This window comes from Micromys minutus (assembly GCF_963924665.1).
Source record: "Micromys minutus genome assembly, chromosome: 25".
In the NCBI taxonomy this organism is placed as follows: Eukaryota; Metazoa; Chordata; class Mammalia; order Rodentia; family Muridae; genus Micromys; species Micromys minutus.
Window position 1 is genome coordinate 9,277,833 of NC_137960.1, and position 13,510 is coordinate 9,291,342.

The window sequence follows — 13,510 nt, forward strand, 5'->3', positions numbered from 1 at the left end:
TTCCCAGAAGCCCCGCCTTCTCCCAGCTCCAGAGTGGGGCCCCGCCCAACCCTAACCGCCCTTCCACGCTAAACGGCTTCTAGCCGGAGAGCTTCCCGTGCTGTGATTGGCCGTGTTGGTCACCGTTCCGCAGTTCGATTGGCTCCCGGCGCCCGCTTTCTCAGGCCCTGCCCTGGAGCAGGGGCGGGGCCAAAGTCGGCGGGCTGCGCGGGAGTGGCTGGCTGAGCGGAGGGGGCGGGTCCTCGCCGCGCGCAGTGCTCGGGCCAGAGCTCGAGGCGCTGCTTACCGTCGCCTGAGCTAGGAGACGCCGCAGCCGCCGCTGGGTCGCCTCGGGCTTCGCGTCGCGCCGCGTCCGCCTCCTCTGCCCCACCCGATCGTCAGCATAGGCTCTATCTGGTCCGCGGCCTCCGTGTCCGCGGCGGGGCAGGTGAGTGAGTGGCCGTGGGTTGAAGGGGGGGGGGGTCCAGCGCGGAGGTAGCTCGCATGCCGCGTCCCAGGCCGGCCGAGACCCCTCCAAAGGCCGGAGGACCGGACAGTTCGCAGTCAGAAAACTTCATTCGAGTCGGGGTTTTGGGGAATCCTCGGAGAAGGGTTGAGGTTGGCGATCTCAGTACTAGGGCCGGGACCCTAGGCTGAGGTGAGGGTCCCAGGCGGAGGAGAGGATCCCAGGCTGAGGTGAGGGTCTCAGGCTAAGGGGGGAGGTCCTGGAAGAGATGGGGGTACCAGACTGAGGGTAGGGGGGTTCCGGGCTGAAGGTGAGAGTTTCAGGCCGAGACTGAGGTCCTAGGCTGAGGGCGGGGATTCCAGGACTGAGTCCACAGATCTAAGGACTGAAGGCTGAGGTTCCAGGGCTTAGTGCAAAGACCCAGACTTAAGGCAGGGTTTGGGGTGTCCCAGGCCAAAGCGATGGTCGATGGTCGGAGGACTGAAGGTGGGGATGCCAGAGGCAAGGGTCCCAGGCTGAGCAAAGGGTAGAAGGAAGGTTTACAGGCTGAGACTGGGGTCCTAGGCTGAAGCAGGAATCACTTGCTGAGAGAGGGAGGGAGTGCGGGGCTGAGGCCGGACTTCCTGAATAGAGTGGTTCTTGGTGGCCATTGGGCTTGGAGTCGGGGCCAGAGCAAGGTCCTAGACAGAAGTTTCCAGCGAGGTGCAGTCTTACTTGTGGTTCCTGGTTTCAGGCACGGCCTAGGTAGGGTCCTTATAAAAGTCTGATGATAACTGGCCCTTGCCCACGTCGGGGTGGGGGTGGGGTAGGGGTGGGGAGCCACTCAGGAGAACCCGGGCCTCTTCACTCCCTCCCCAAATCCAGAAGTTGACAGTGGACACATTATTCTGTAGGCTTTCAGGTCAGCACACAATAGCTGTGATCTCACTGGGACTTGCAAGGCTTGGACGGATGTCTTGTGATGAGACGCGCTGGGGAGGAAAAAAAAAAGGAAGCCCAGAGGATGGATGTGGGGCGAGGGCAGGGTGCGGCCTTTCCTCCTCTCCCCTCCACTGCGGGCTCCTGATCCTTCTTTCCTCTCGGCTCTCCTCATCCTGCACCATCCATTAGAGCCAGAACAGGTAGACCAGACAGGCGTTGGTTCCTCTTTTTGATGGCTGTATTTTCTGTCTTGGGAAAGAGGTGTGCTCAGAACTGTTTCTTATTGTTTCCCCGAAGTGTTTTGTTTAGTGAAAGTGTGTAGTTGTCTACTTTCCTTTCTTATTCTGCACTATGTTGTTTGGATAGGAAAAATTTAACTTAATGGAAGGTGGGCCCCAGGATTGGTAATTTTCTTTACAGCACTATGGACTTTTAAATCTCATTAGCTCTGTATATGAACCAATGGCACTGTAGGTTGAAGAGGATTTTTAGTGCCCCACCAAAAGGAATCCTAGGTGCCAGGGCCTTGGAAGACGCTTTGAGGCCAGACTGCATAGCTAGCATACAAACTCTCCCTTTCAACTCGTTTCTCTGACACAGCCTTCCAGAAACTTAGTTTGCTTTCTAAGGCAAACTTGTGGTCCATCTCTCTTCTTTGGACGTAATTGGGATTTTAGTTCCAGAAGAACTGCAGGTAGTGTCTCTACTGAGAACTGACCCCCAGTCCCCACAACAAGAACAGTTCATTATCTAATATCTGATATGACCATTTTGATCCAGAGAGGAGTGTGTATAGATCAGTGCTCTCCGGAGATGGCTGGAGCATCAGAAAGGTTGGAGGAGCTCTGCCTGGGATCTTGAGACTTGATGTTCTTCAGCAAGCTCCATCTTCTTTGCTACAGGTTCAGCTGAGGTCTTCCTTTTTCTCCAGTGCCTCTCTTGCTTGTGTGTAGGCGCCATTATTAACATGATGCATGTTCAGTGTACATGCTTTGGAATTTAAATAACTTCATGTACATAGTTAGAGCTTAGTATTATAAAGCTTGGGAAAAGAAGGTTGGTGAGATGGATGGCCTGGCATGTAAAAGTACTTATTTTGTATGCCGGATGATCTGAGTTTAGTCCCTGGAGCCCATGGTGGAAGGAGTGAATTGATTCCTGAAAGTTGTCCTCTGGCCACCGCAGGAACACTGTGCCGTGTATGTGTGCACAGGTTATGTGCACATGTATGCAGACAGACTCACTCAATAGTAAAATGCTTGTTGGAAATAGGGTCTTTATAAAGGAAAAGGTCAGACACTGTATCTGGAATTCAGAGCTGGTGTTACCCCAGTAATGTTCTTTTATAGGTAAAAGAAAGTTCACTTAGATGCGTTTTCTAGCTTTTTATAAGGAAAAAAAAAAAAGCACACAACATACGACACACAAGGCATAGTTATACCTTGTCACTTTTGAGTCAGGGATTGTTCTGTAGCTTAAGTTTCAAGCCTCTCAGCATGATCATCTGTAAAGTTTTCATGCTCAGTAATTTCACGATTGAGTTACAAAATAATCCTAAAAAATCTTATAGTGTTTTTAAGTTTGTGGTTTTGTGTCACCACATTTATGGCTATTCTTGGCTTTATGTGGCCACCAGGATGCAGGTTAGATATGCCTGGAACTTGAGATCTTCCTATCTCAGCCTGTCAAACGATGAGACTGTAGGCATTTACCACTGTACCGGCCTCGTTACCTGTTTTAAAGGGGCTGTCCTTTCCGCCTTGTTGGATACCAGAGAACATGCTGCATGTGTAAATTGCAAAAGTTCCATTAGGCCCTTGGAATGGTTCATACCATAGAGGTTGGATTTTGTATCAGTTTCAGTGAGTTCTGGACCTATACCAGTGTGTCGGGGCAAAGTTATTTCTATGTGCACAGAAAACCTCAGAGCTTTATTGTAAAGCAGATTGTCTAAAGGAAGTCTGTAGATGTATATTGTATATATCCTTGGTGAAGGAGACAGGTGCTTTGGAATATAATAAAAACACCTGCTCACGCATTGAAATCTCCTCACCCTAACTAAGTATTTGATGAAATGCTGTTGATTTGGGGACAGCCTTTAGCTTCTACAATGAGGACTCCACAAGGTGTGGATTCGCTGTCCATGGTACTGACCCAGTGTTTTTGTCTCTCTCTCTCTCTCTCTCTCTCTCTCTCTCTCTCTCTCTCTCTCTCTCTCTCTCACGTACACACGATTCCTGTTCTTCAAACTTTCTGCTCAGTGAGAATGGGTTTTGGAATTACATTTAAAATAATTTCAGAATCTACATTATTAAAGAAAAATAGGACAGGATAGCTTTGCTGAACTTGAATAAGAGGTGCCATTAAAAAAAAAAATCATATCTCTTGTTTAAAAAAGATAGGTTCCCCCACCCCCATCTCCAGGTGGGGGGTTTCTGGCTAGGGACGACCAGTAATGAGCGCTGAAATGAAGCAAGTGTCTGTCGTCTTCATAACTAGCATCAAACAAAAAAGGGCCCTTGATTGCAGTATATACACGCGGGGCAGCGTGTCCCTAAACAGTGCCACTTGTAACACCCTCACACCTCCCTCTCAGCCTTCCCTGGAGAGAGACTGAGAATGTGACTTTTGGTGATTGTCAAGCATTCATTTCATGGCGAGCAACATCTACTGTTGCGTGTAAAAACTTTTCGGAATGTAAACCATTTCCGATAGTCTTTATTTCTCTTGTGGATAACTTCGTTGGTTTTGGATTTTGGACTAATTACCTGAACTGGTTGTCTGGCCCTAGGTTTCTTGCGGTTTTTCTTTTGTGGAGGAAACCTGAGGCAAACTATTCTTCCCTTTTCACCCAGCTTTCAGGAGTACTCTGAGAAACTTAAAACAAGGACTCACGTTCTTGCTAAATCTTGTGTTCTGGCTTGGGAGCCCGTTGTACTGAGGAAGAACATGCAAACAGGTGGCTGCAAGTGGCTACCCCGTGATGCTGTTGGGATGAGCAGCCTGCTGGGTGTGCTGAGGGGGGATAATAAGCTTGGGAAGTCTGAAGGCTTCAGAGAGGGAAGCAGCCTTTGGGCTAAGCCTTAAAAGATGAGTTGTAAATGTCTTGGCGCAGATGGAATAAGTTGATTAGGAAAAGATGAGGAGGTTAGTGTGATTAGAAAGCAGAACGTTGATATGGAAGTGGGAGGCTTTGTGTATGGGTATTCCCAAGGAGCTGGGATTGTGTGTGTGTGTGTGTGTGTGTGTGTGTGTGTGTGTGTTGAGTTGGAGAGGGACTGTGTGGTAAGGAGAATGATGGCTTCCCCACTGTGTCTTCATCCCCAAAGCTTGTGATGTGTTATGTTGCTTGGCAGGGGAATTGGGTCACGGATAGGGAAAGGCTGGTCATCAGTTGGTTTTAAAAAATAGGGAGGTGATCCTGGGTTGTCACAAGCATCCTTAAAGGTGGAAGAGGAAAACACAAGAGTCAGTGTTAGAGTGATGTGAGGTGAGGGCTTTAGATGCCGTTGCTAGCTTTGAAGACAAAATAGGTTATGCCAAGGAATGTAGCAGCCCCTGAAAAAGGAAAGAAAAGGGTCCCAGAAAGGAGCCCAGTTCTAGATTTTAGCTCAATGGGACAGGACTCTGTCTGCTGACCTCCAGAGCTGTAGGGTAACAAAAGTTGGTGGTTTCCACTAACATGCTTGTGGAAATCGGCAGTGACAGCGTCAGGAAACTGATGCAGCTGGGACTTTGTTTTATGCATTCTTGGCTGCCAAGTTTTAGGAGGAAATCACATAGTGAGATTGGCCTTAGAAAACGAGGTGATTCCTGCTGTTGGGGAGTCTGCCCCCAAGTAAAGGTTGATTTTGATGCCTACTTTTATTCCCAGACAAGATGGGGATATCTGAGGCCGTGCTGTCTGACCTGAATTCCACTCTCTGTCTCCTTGCAGCTGGCTCAGCCTCTGCCGAAGCCACGCTCCCCTGGCTCACCTTTGCCCTGTTCCTGGCCCCTGGGGGACAGTAGTCCAGGTCCACACCGCTAAGACCATGGGCCACAGCCCCCTGTTGTTGTCAATTACTTCCCAAAAGCTCAGAGTCCTAGCCTCAGGCAGCTTTAATCTTTAGATAATAGTGCTGCCAATCAGGTAGGTCTGAAATATCTCACAGTTTTAATTTGCATTTCCCTGATTACTAGTGAGTTTGACGATTTTTACCACCCAATCTCCCTTTGTTTTTTTTTAACTTGGATTTTTTTCTCCTCTAAATTGGTATCTTACATCATTCATTCATTTATTGTCTGTTTGTGTCCTGGTTCCTTCTCCGGAGTTTTTTATATATATATATTTTGATTCTACTTTTGTCCCACTATTATTCCTTAAAAAAATGTTGCTTAGATGTTGAATTCTAACATCGTCAAATTCATCCATCTTTTCTTTATGACTTGTGGCAATTACTGGTCCTTATTCAAGAAATCTGTGTAACTTGAAAGTTATAGGACAGACTTTTCTTTATAAGAAGTTGAACTATTTGGCTTTTATATTTTCCTTGGAATTCAGTTTTATATGCATTGTGGGATAGAGGTTTGTTTGCTTTTAGAGTTATAGAAAATGCCTAACTAATTGTACAGCTGCTACTTCTTACCACCTTTCCCAGGGATCTGCAGCGCTGCTTTTAAAACACACCGAATTTTACATACGGTGTGGATGCATTTTCTGTTTTGTTTGTCTGTTTTTGGTTTGTCTTGTAAGTAGGGATTCTCTCTGTAGCCTCAGCTGTCCTGGAACTTTCTCTGTAGACCAGGCTAGCCTTGAACTCAGAAATCCCCCTGCATGTCCCACCATGCCTGGTCTTTCTTTGAGTATATGTGTGGTATTTTTATACAGAATGATAATTTAATGTCCTTGTTTGTAGTCCTTGAGTATTTTATTTCCGTCTGATGGAATACTAGGCAAAAGCTCTTAGAAACTGGAGATGAACTTTGTATTGCTTCTCACTTTAGGAGTAATTCTGTTGGAAGTTTAATAGTGAGCTTTGCTTTTGTATTGTAGTAGACTCCTTTTATTAGGTTATGGATTGTGTCACCTGTGAAAGTGTCTTTAAACAGTCAGTTGAGCAGGATGACAGATGCCTGTAATCCTAGCACTCAGGAGACTGAGATAGGAGGATTTTGAGCTCAGAGCCAGCCTGGACTACACAGTGAGACCCTGTGTCAGAGACACTAAAAATATATTTTGATCTTTATTGACGTTTCAAATATACTTACTTAAAACACTTTTTAATGCTTTGTTTCTTCTTTATACTTCCACTGAAGTAAAGTTAGTTTAAATCTGTAAATTTTAAGTTATCATTAATTTCCTGGGATAATACTTCTTTTCGTCATGATGTACCATGTTAAACCCTATTGTTGGAATTATACTCTTATTTCATTTTGGATTGTCATACATATTCATAAGGGGCACTGGTCAATGATGTATTTGGTGTCAAAGTGTTGCTTCACCCTCTCTGGAACAGTCTTTGGAAGGGAACATACCTTGTCATCTGGAAGTTGACAAAATTACTTTTTTTTTGCTGTGTAGTCTAGATTGGTCTTAGACTAAGACCTGAGATCTGTCTAAGCCTCCCAGATGCTGCAGCTGCACACCTTCGTCAAAGTTGCCGAGATGCTCCGCTCCTTTTAGAACCTTAAGACGTTTGGATGGACAGTCAGCCAGAAGGGCTTGCTAGCGTATCTGCGCACATCACATGGGGCCATGAACGGAATCTCTCATGTCTGACAAGCGTGGGGACCTGAACCCTGGCAAGTGTTAGTGATAGTCACCGCACTGGAAGACCAATGGGTATTGGTGTTGTAGAGGGCACCAAGCCCTTCACGTGCTGCCCTCTAGGTCTTGCCCATAGACTTCTCAGGCTTGTTGGTTATAAGAGGCTGAATAGGATGGGAAGCTAGACCTGACCTGTGATCTGTGTGTTCTGGATGAGCCCGTATGGAGTAGTTAGCTGTGCATCAACATATACCCAGCATAGTAAGCTCCTTATGCAGTAAAGAGAGGAAGTTCATGGTTGTGGAGATCTAATCCCATGAATCGGTGATTCCCTGGGTTTTGGCCTATGGTATGCACACCATAGTGTTAGCACTTGTCACATCAAGCCAAGTGCCCACGTCTTCCAGCTGAAAGTCAGAGATTCCAATCTCATAACGCCCTTGTGGCCACACTACCACAGCACCTCCTAGTACCATAACTTTGGGGACTAAACCTTTGTATTTGGACCTTTAGGGAACCCCATTCTTACTCTAAAACCTGTCCTGGGCACACTGCCTTCCTATAGAGGAAGGTATCTTTCTTTTCCCTTTGCAGATCTCTAACTCTCAGGCTTCCTTCCAGACAGGCGCACCCTGTGCACTCCGGTGGCAGTTCTCTGTGCTCACCCTGGCGAGCTCTCGTTTCTCTGTTCTTACAGACTTCTCCTGCCTTTGCTGTGCACAGGGCAGGGTTGTATTCTTTGTAGTCAGGTCAGAGAGTTTCAGATCCAAGCACACACTTCCCTCCATGCCTGGGCTCCCCGTGAGCAGCTGGATATAGTTAAGGTTGCCCCGTCATGATACTCCTCCTCAAAAGAAAAAAAAATTCTCTTTGGGTGAATGTAGATGGAACCTGTGACTCTCTTCTAGAGCACAGAATGTGGCCATGGTGACAGGATGTTGCCTTCATGTTGTGTTATGCCAGATCCCATCTTGTTGGGGATTTGATGCTTCGAGGCCTTTTTTGACTTGTTGAAAATAGGGAGGAAGGCTAGAGATGCGGAAGAAGCTCTTGGAGGCCGAGGGTGGACTCAGCACAAAAAGTCCTTCCAGTGCAAGGAAACAGCCTCCTTCACCCAACACACCTACTAGTTGCATCTTCAGATGCGAGAGCGCAGAGGGACTAGCGCCTTGACTATGTGTGGCCTTAGGAGACCCTAAGCCAGAGGGCCAGCTAAGCCCGCTGGGGTTGGTGACAGGTAGTGCAATAAGGGTATACTGTTGGAGTTTATAAGTTTGTTGTCATAGCCTGTTCAGCCATAGGAAACTAATGTGCATGTGTCTCCTGACCTTCTAGTTAGACTCAGTTGAAATATGTTTGGATCGCTGAAGAGTCAATCTATTTGAGGTGGTTTATATTTACCTTAAAATTTTTTTCTACTTATAAAGTAATACCAATGCTTTGTTTAGAAAAAGCAAAGCGAAGAGTCAGACAATTATGAAAATATATCAATACCTTTCACCTCCTGTGTGTGTGTCTTGTGATGTATAAGGTACGATAGGCCAGACATATATCCTACAATTGTGACTCATTCCATAACATATTTCATAAGCATTTTCTGACTGTAGGCCTGGGATTGTGGCTTCGTGGTAGAGTGTATGCTCAGCACTCATGAGACTGTGTGCGCATGCTCCCATGCCAGACAAACAAACTCACTTCTTCTGAATAATGAGAGCTTCCACCACATCGTGAACAACGTGCCATGCGGTTCTGGATGGCAGCTTGCTGTCCCAGTGGATGTCCCAGTTTATCAAACTGCTTCCTTATGACCGAATATTTAGTCTACTCTTTGTAACATTTAAGCTTTGGTAAATATTCTATACAAAATGATCATGTATTGGTGAAGACTTCTGCAGGATAACTTTCAGAAGGCAGAACTATTACGTCAAAGCTTGTAAATGCTTTTTAAGCCTTTCGATACCTTACTATCTAGCTTACAGCATTTCCAAAAAAAAAAAAAAATAATAATTTTACAATTTAAATGTCTGTTTCTATAACTCACCAGGTTGGGGTAGGACAGAAATATTGATTTTTGAGCATTTAGGTTCCTGTTTTCTTAACCCTGTTTGCAGAGTGCTTTTAAATTATTCATTAAAGTACAATATAGATTCTATTTATAGATGTGTTTATATGAGGTGCTCCTGTAACATTTAGGAAAAAGCTTACAAATTTCATCACTTCCTGTCCTTGTAGATCTTTTTCTATTCCCATCTGTTAATTGGTTTCAGGCATTTGAATAGAGACACGAAGACACACAACGTGTTGTGGGCTTGTATTACTCAGACAAAATGGCCGTTCTGACCTAGCTTTGTTCTTCTTCCCTTCACTAAGTAGCTGACCTCCTGAAAGGGGGGGTGATGTGTCAGCAGAGTACTAATTACTAAAAGTATCTTCGTTATCTCAAAGTTTGTTTATTTATAAAAATGTTTAAAATAAAGAACAACATTAGAAGCAGAATAAAAAATATCTGAAAAATCTTGCCACGGTTGGCACATTAGTGTTATGCCATATTGTTCTCAGGATGCACGGTCAGACTCGGATGACTGGAATTTTCTTTATGCGATTTGTGCATCCAAGCTGTGAGTGAAGCTGGATTCTGGTTTTTCTTTCTCAGTTGTCCCCTTTCTAATCTGAGATGGATACCTAATTAATTTGTAGCTTTTCTTTTTCTTTTTTCTAGTATATGAGCTTAAAATGATATATTTCCTAATAGATGATACTCCCATTGTATCTTACAGAGTTTGATTTATGAGTTTTCCTTTGACTTACAGGTCATTCAGAGAACAAGTGAGACATTCCAGACATGTGTATATTTTCATATTTGCTTTTCTAGTGTAGTTACGTTGTTTGCAGATTTTTACTTCCTGTGAGTTTAATGCTCTGCAATCTGCTGCTATACTTCTTGAAAGGCATGCCTGTGTGTTTGAAAAGACTAACTTCAAAGCGCCATACATTCTTTAGCTAAGCTGTAAACATATTAATCATAGCTGTTTTCTTATTAGTTTAAGTCTGGTTGTTGTATCTGTTACCAACATGATTTCATTATCATTATGGATTGCCTTATTTCTCCATGGAGCTCTGTCCGTTGTTACTCATATATATTTGAGGGCCGTATTATTGGGAACATGCAAATTTCAACTTGTTCTGGCCTTTCATTTTGGAGATAGAGTGTTATGAAGTCCAGGCTGGCCTTAACTCATCCTGATCCTCTGCTCCGTCTCCCAAGTGCTGAGAGTGTCAGCACCCTTAGCTTCATCTTCTTGATGAACTGAGTGTTTTAATAACTTCCCCATCTCCGGTCCTGTGCTTTTGCCTTCATGGTAGAAGTGCATTATGTTCCTTTAGCCAGGCCTGATTGTTTTAGTCTCATATCTACAAAATAGCATTTTTAATGATCAGATACGTTGAATATCTCTTTTGGAAGCAAGTTTCTTGTTAGATTTCTTTTCCCACCTAACTTGACATTTTTTATCTTTTTCTTGAAACATTCAGTCTATTTCCATTAAGTGTAACTACCCCTATGTTTGAATTTAAATTCACAGTCCAGTGTATTTTATCCTGCCTTGCATTTTTCTCTCATTTAGAATTGATTTTGGGGTTTTGGGGAACAAAGTAGTTCTGCTACTCTCTCCCTTGGTTTTTTATTCTCCTGTCATTGGCAACTTGTATGTTGTATCTCTAAGGTTGTGACTATTACACACATTCCTTCTGAGTGGAATCTCTGTGTCCTGCTGTGCCCGCTTCCTCTTGTTTACTGTAGTAGTTTGAAGCTGCTTCTGCACTGTTGTGTGTCACAGTGTTTTACTCCTTTCCTATGGCTGAATAGTTCTGTTGTATAGTTAAGGTGTTTTAGGTGGACATTTGATGTTTTGTCGTTTTCTTGGGTTCGCACCTAGGAGTGAGTTGCTGGGTCAGCTCTTTGTTTAGCTGCTAAAGTATTTTTAGAAAACCTCACAACGTTTTATGTTGCCATCAGTAGTGTGAGTTTACAATCTCTCCAAATCCATTTCAGTTTTTTTTTTAAATTTTCTATTTTTTTCTTTAATCATAGCTATCCAAGAGGCAGGAAGTAGTATCTCACTTATGGCATTAATTAGCATATTCCTAATGACTAATGGTGGTGAATACCCATCCATGTACTTAGCAACCGTTAGGACATTTCCTCTGGAGAATTGGCTGTCCATATTTGTCTTCTTACTGTTGAATTACAGGGGTTCTGTCTACTGCTCCCTGGACAGATGCATGTGTTACAAATATCTTTCTTTTTATTATTTAACATATTTAAATCTTAACTATATTTACATCATTTTCCCTTTCCCCTTTCTCCCTCCATCCTTTCCCGTATTCCTCCTTCTCTGGCTCTTACTTTAGTAGCTTCGTTTTCTTTGATCATGATTACATATATGTGTGTAGATCAGTGTGTGTGTGTGCATATATATATAATATATGTATGTATGTATGTAAACTGCTGAGCCTGTTTCTTTGCATGTATATGATTTCTCTAGTCATTTTGTATTCAATAAGTAAGTCTTGGGGAGAGACTGATAACTCTCCCTCTCTGAGCAGTCATCAGTGCCTGTGGTTTTTTTGTCCAGGGGTGGGACTCCATGCTTCCCGCTTCTGAACTAGTGTGTCTGTGATGTTGGCATTGTTTAGGTTTGTTTAGGCAGCCATTTCTAGGAGTCTCGGTCTCACAGCAGACTTCCAGGTCCTCTGGTTCCTACAATCATTTTACTCACCTATTGGCAATGTTCCCTGACCTTGGGGTTCTGTTGCAGATGCAACTGTCAAGGCTGGGACCCCTACAATTGGATGGTCTCTGCATTGCGTCCTGTTGTGGTTTTCTGACGGTCTCTGTTGGCTGTAAAGAGAAGTTTCTTTGAGGGCAAGAACTCCATCTGTATCTGAAGACATGGAGTTAGGAACTGCAGATGATGGAGAACACGATGTCTGTCTGTCTGTCTGGATCTGGTTACCTCATTCAGTATAATCTTTCAAGTTTCACCAATTTACCTGCAAATTTCATGGTTCTATTTTTCTTTCCAGCGAACTGGAATTCCATTGTCTATAACATGTTTCTGTCAGCGTCATGTCTAGATCAGCAATGAACGCGGCTGAATAAGTATCAGTGGGAAAGGCTGTGGAGTCCTGTGGGCTTGTCTGCTGAGGGACGCTATTGCTGGGTCACAGAGTAGACGTATTTTCTGAGGATCCTGCGTACCAGTTTCACCGTTGCTGCACCAGCTCGCAGTCCCATCAACAGTCAGTGGGGACTCTCTTCTCCCCACATCCTCCATTTGTCCGTTGTTTTGTTGATCTTAGCCATTATGACTGGCTGAGATAAAACCTCCAAGTTGTTTTAATTTGCACGTTCCTGATTGCTAGGTGATGAACACTTTTTGAGGTATTTCTTAGGCATTTTTTATTTCTTCTTTTGAGAACACTCTCTTCAGATCCCCAGCCCATTACTTTTTATTTGAAAAAAAAATTTTTTTTATATAATATATTTTGATTACACTATCCCAATCCTCCACCTTGTTCTAACCCATTTTAAAACTGGGTCATATTTTTTTTTCTTGGTGCTTTGTGTGTGTGTGTATCCTGGATATTTACCTTTGTTAGATATGTAGCCGGGAAATATTCTATTCTTCTTTGTGGGTCTCTTTTTCACTAAGTTGACTGTATAGAAAGTTTTTAGCTTTTTTTTTGAAATGCAAATTTAAAAAAGAATTATTTATTTTATGTATATGAGAACACTGTAGTTGTCTTCAGACACACCAGGTGAAGGCATCGGATCCCATTACAGATGGTCATGAGCCACCATGTGGGTGCTGGGATTTGAACTCAGGACCTCTGGAAGAGCAGTCAGTGCTCTTAACTGCTGAGCCTTCTTCTCCAGCCTGAAACGCTTTTAGTTTTATGAAGTTCTGCTTGTCAACTGTTGGCCTTAATTCCTGGGCGAATAGAGTCAGACTTGGAATGTCCTTTCTATATCTGTATCATGTAGGATATGGTCTTTATTTTCTTGTAGCAGTTTTAGCATTTCAGGTTTCAAATGAGGGCTTTGATGCACTTGGATTTTTTTTTTTTTTTTTTTTTTTTTGTGCAGGGTGATAGTTACGGATCTAATCTCCTTGTTTTTGCTTGTGGGTATCCAGTTTTCCCATTCATACTTTTCTTCCAACTCGGTGAATGGTCTTTTGATCCACAAAAATGGTTTCATTTTGGTGAAATTCAGTTTACTTATTTGTTTCTTTTGTTGCATGTGCTTTGCAGCTCAAGACACCAGGATTGGGTTGGGCGTTAGCTCAGCAGTGGGATGCTTTCTTTGAATTCTACAGGACCTGTGGACTCAC

The 13,510-nt window shown here is 43.7% G+C and overlaps 1 protein-coding gene across 6 annotated transcripts in view; it reads left to right on the forward strand.

Moving 5' to 3' along the window:
• Positions 1-295: 295 nt before the first annotated feature.
• Positions 296-13,510, forward strand: part of PCBP3 (poly(rC) binding protein 3) — a 181,751-nt gene continuing 168,536 nt past the window's right edge. For all 6 annotated transcript variants that reach the window (XM_080937603.1, XM_080937607.1, XM_080937604.1 and 3 more), the window contains exon 1: positions 296-427. The gene's annotated coding sequence lies outside the window, so the exon portion shown is untranslated. The remainder of the gene's footprint in view (positions 428-13,510) is intronic.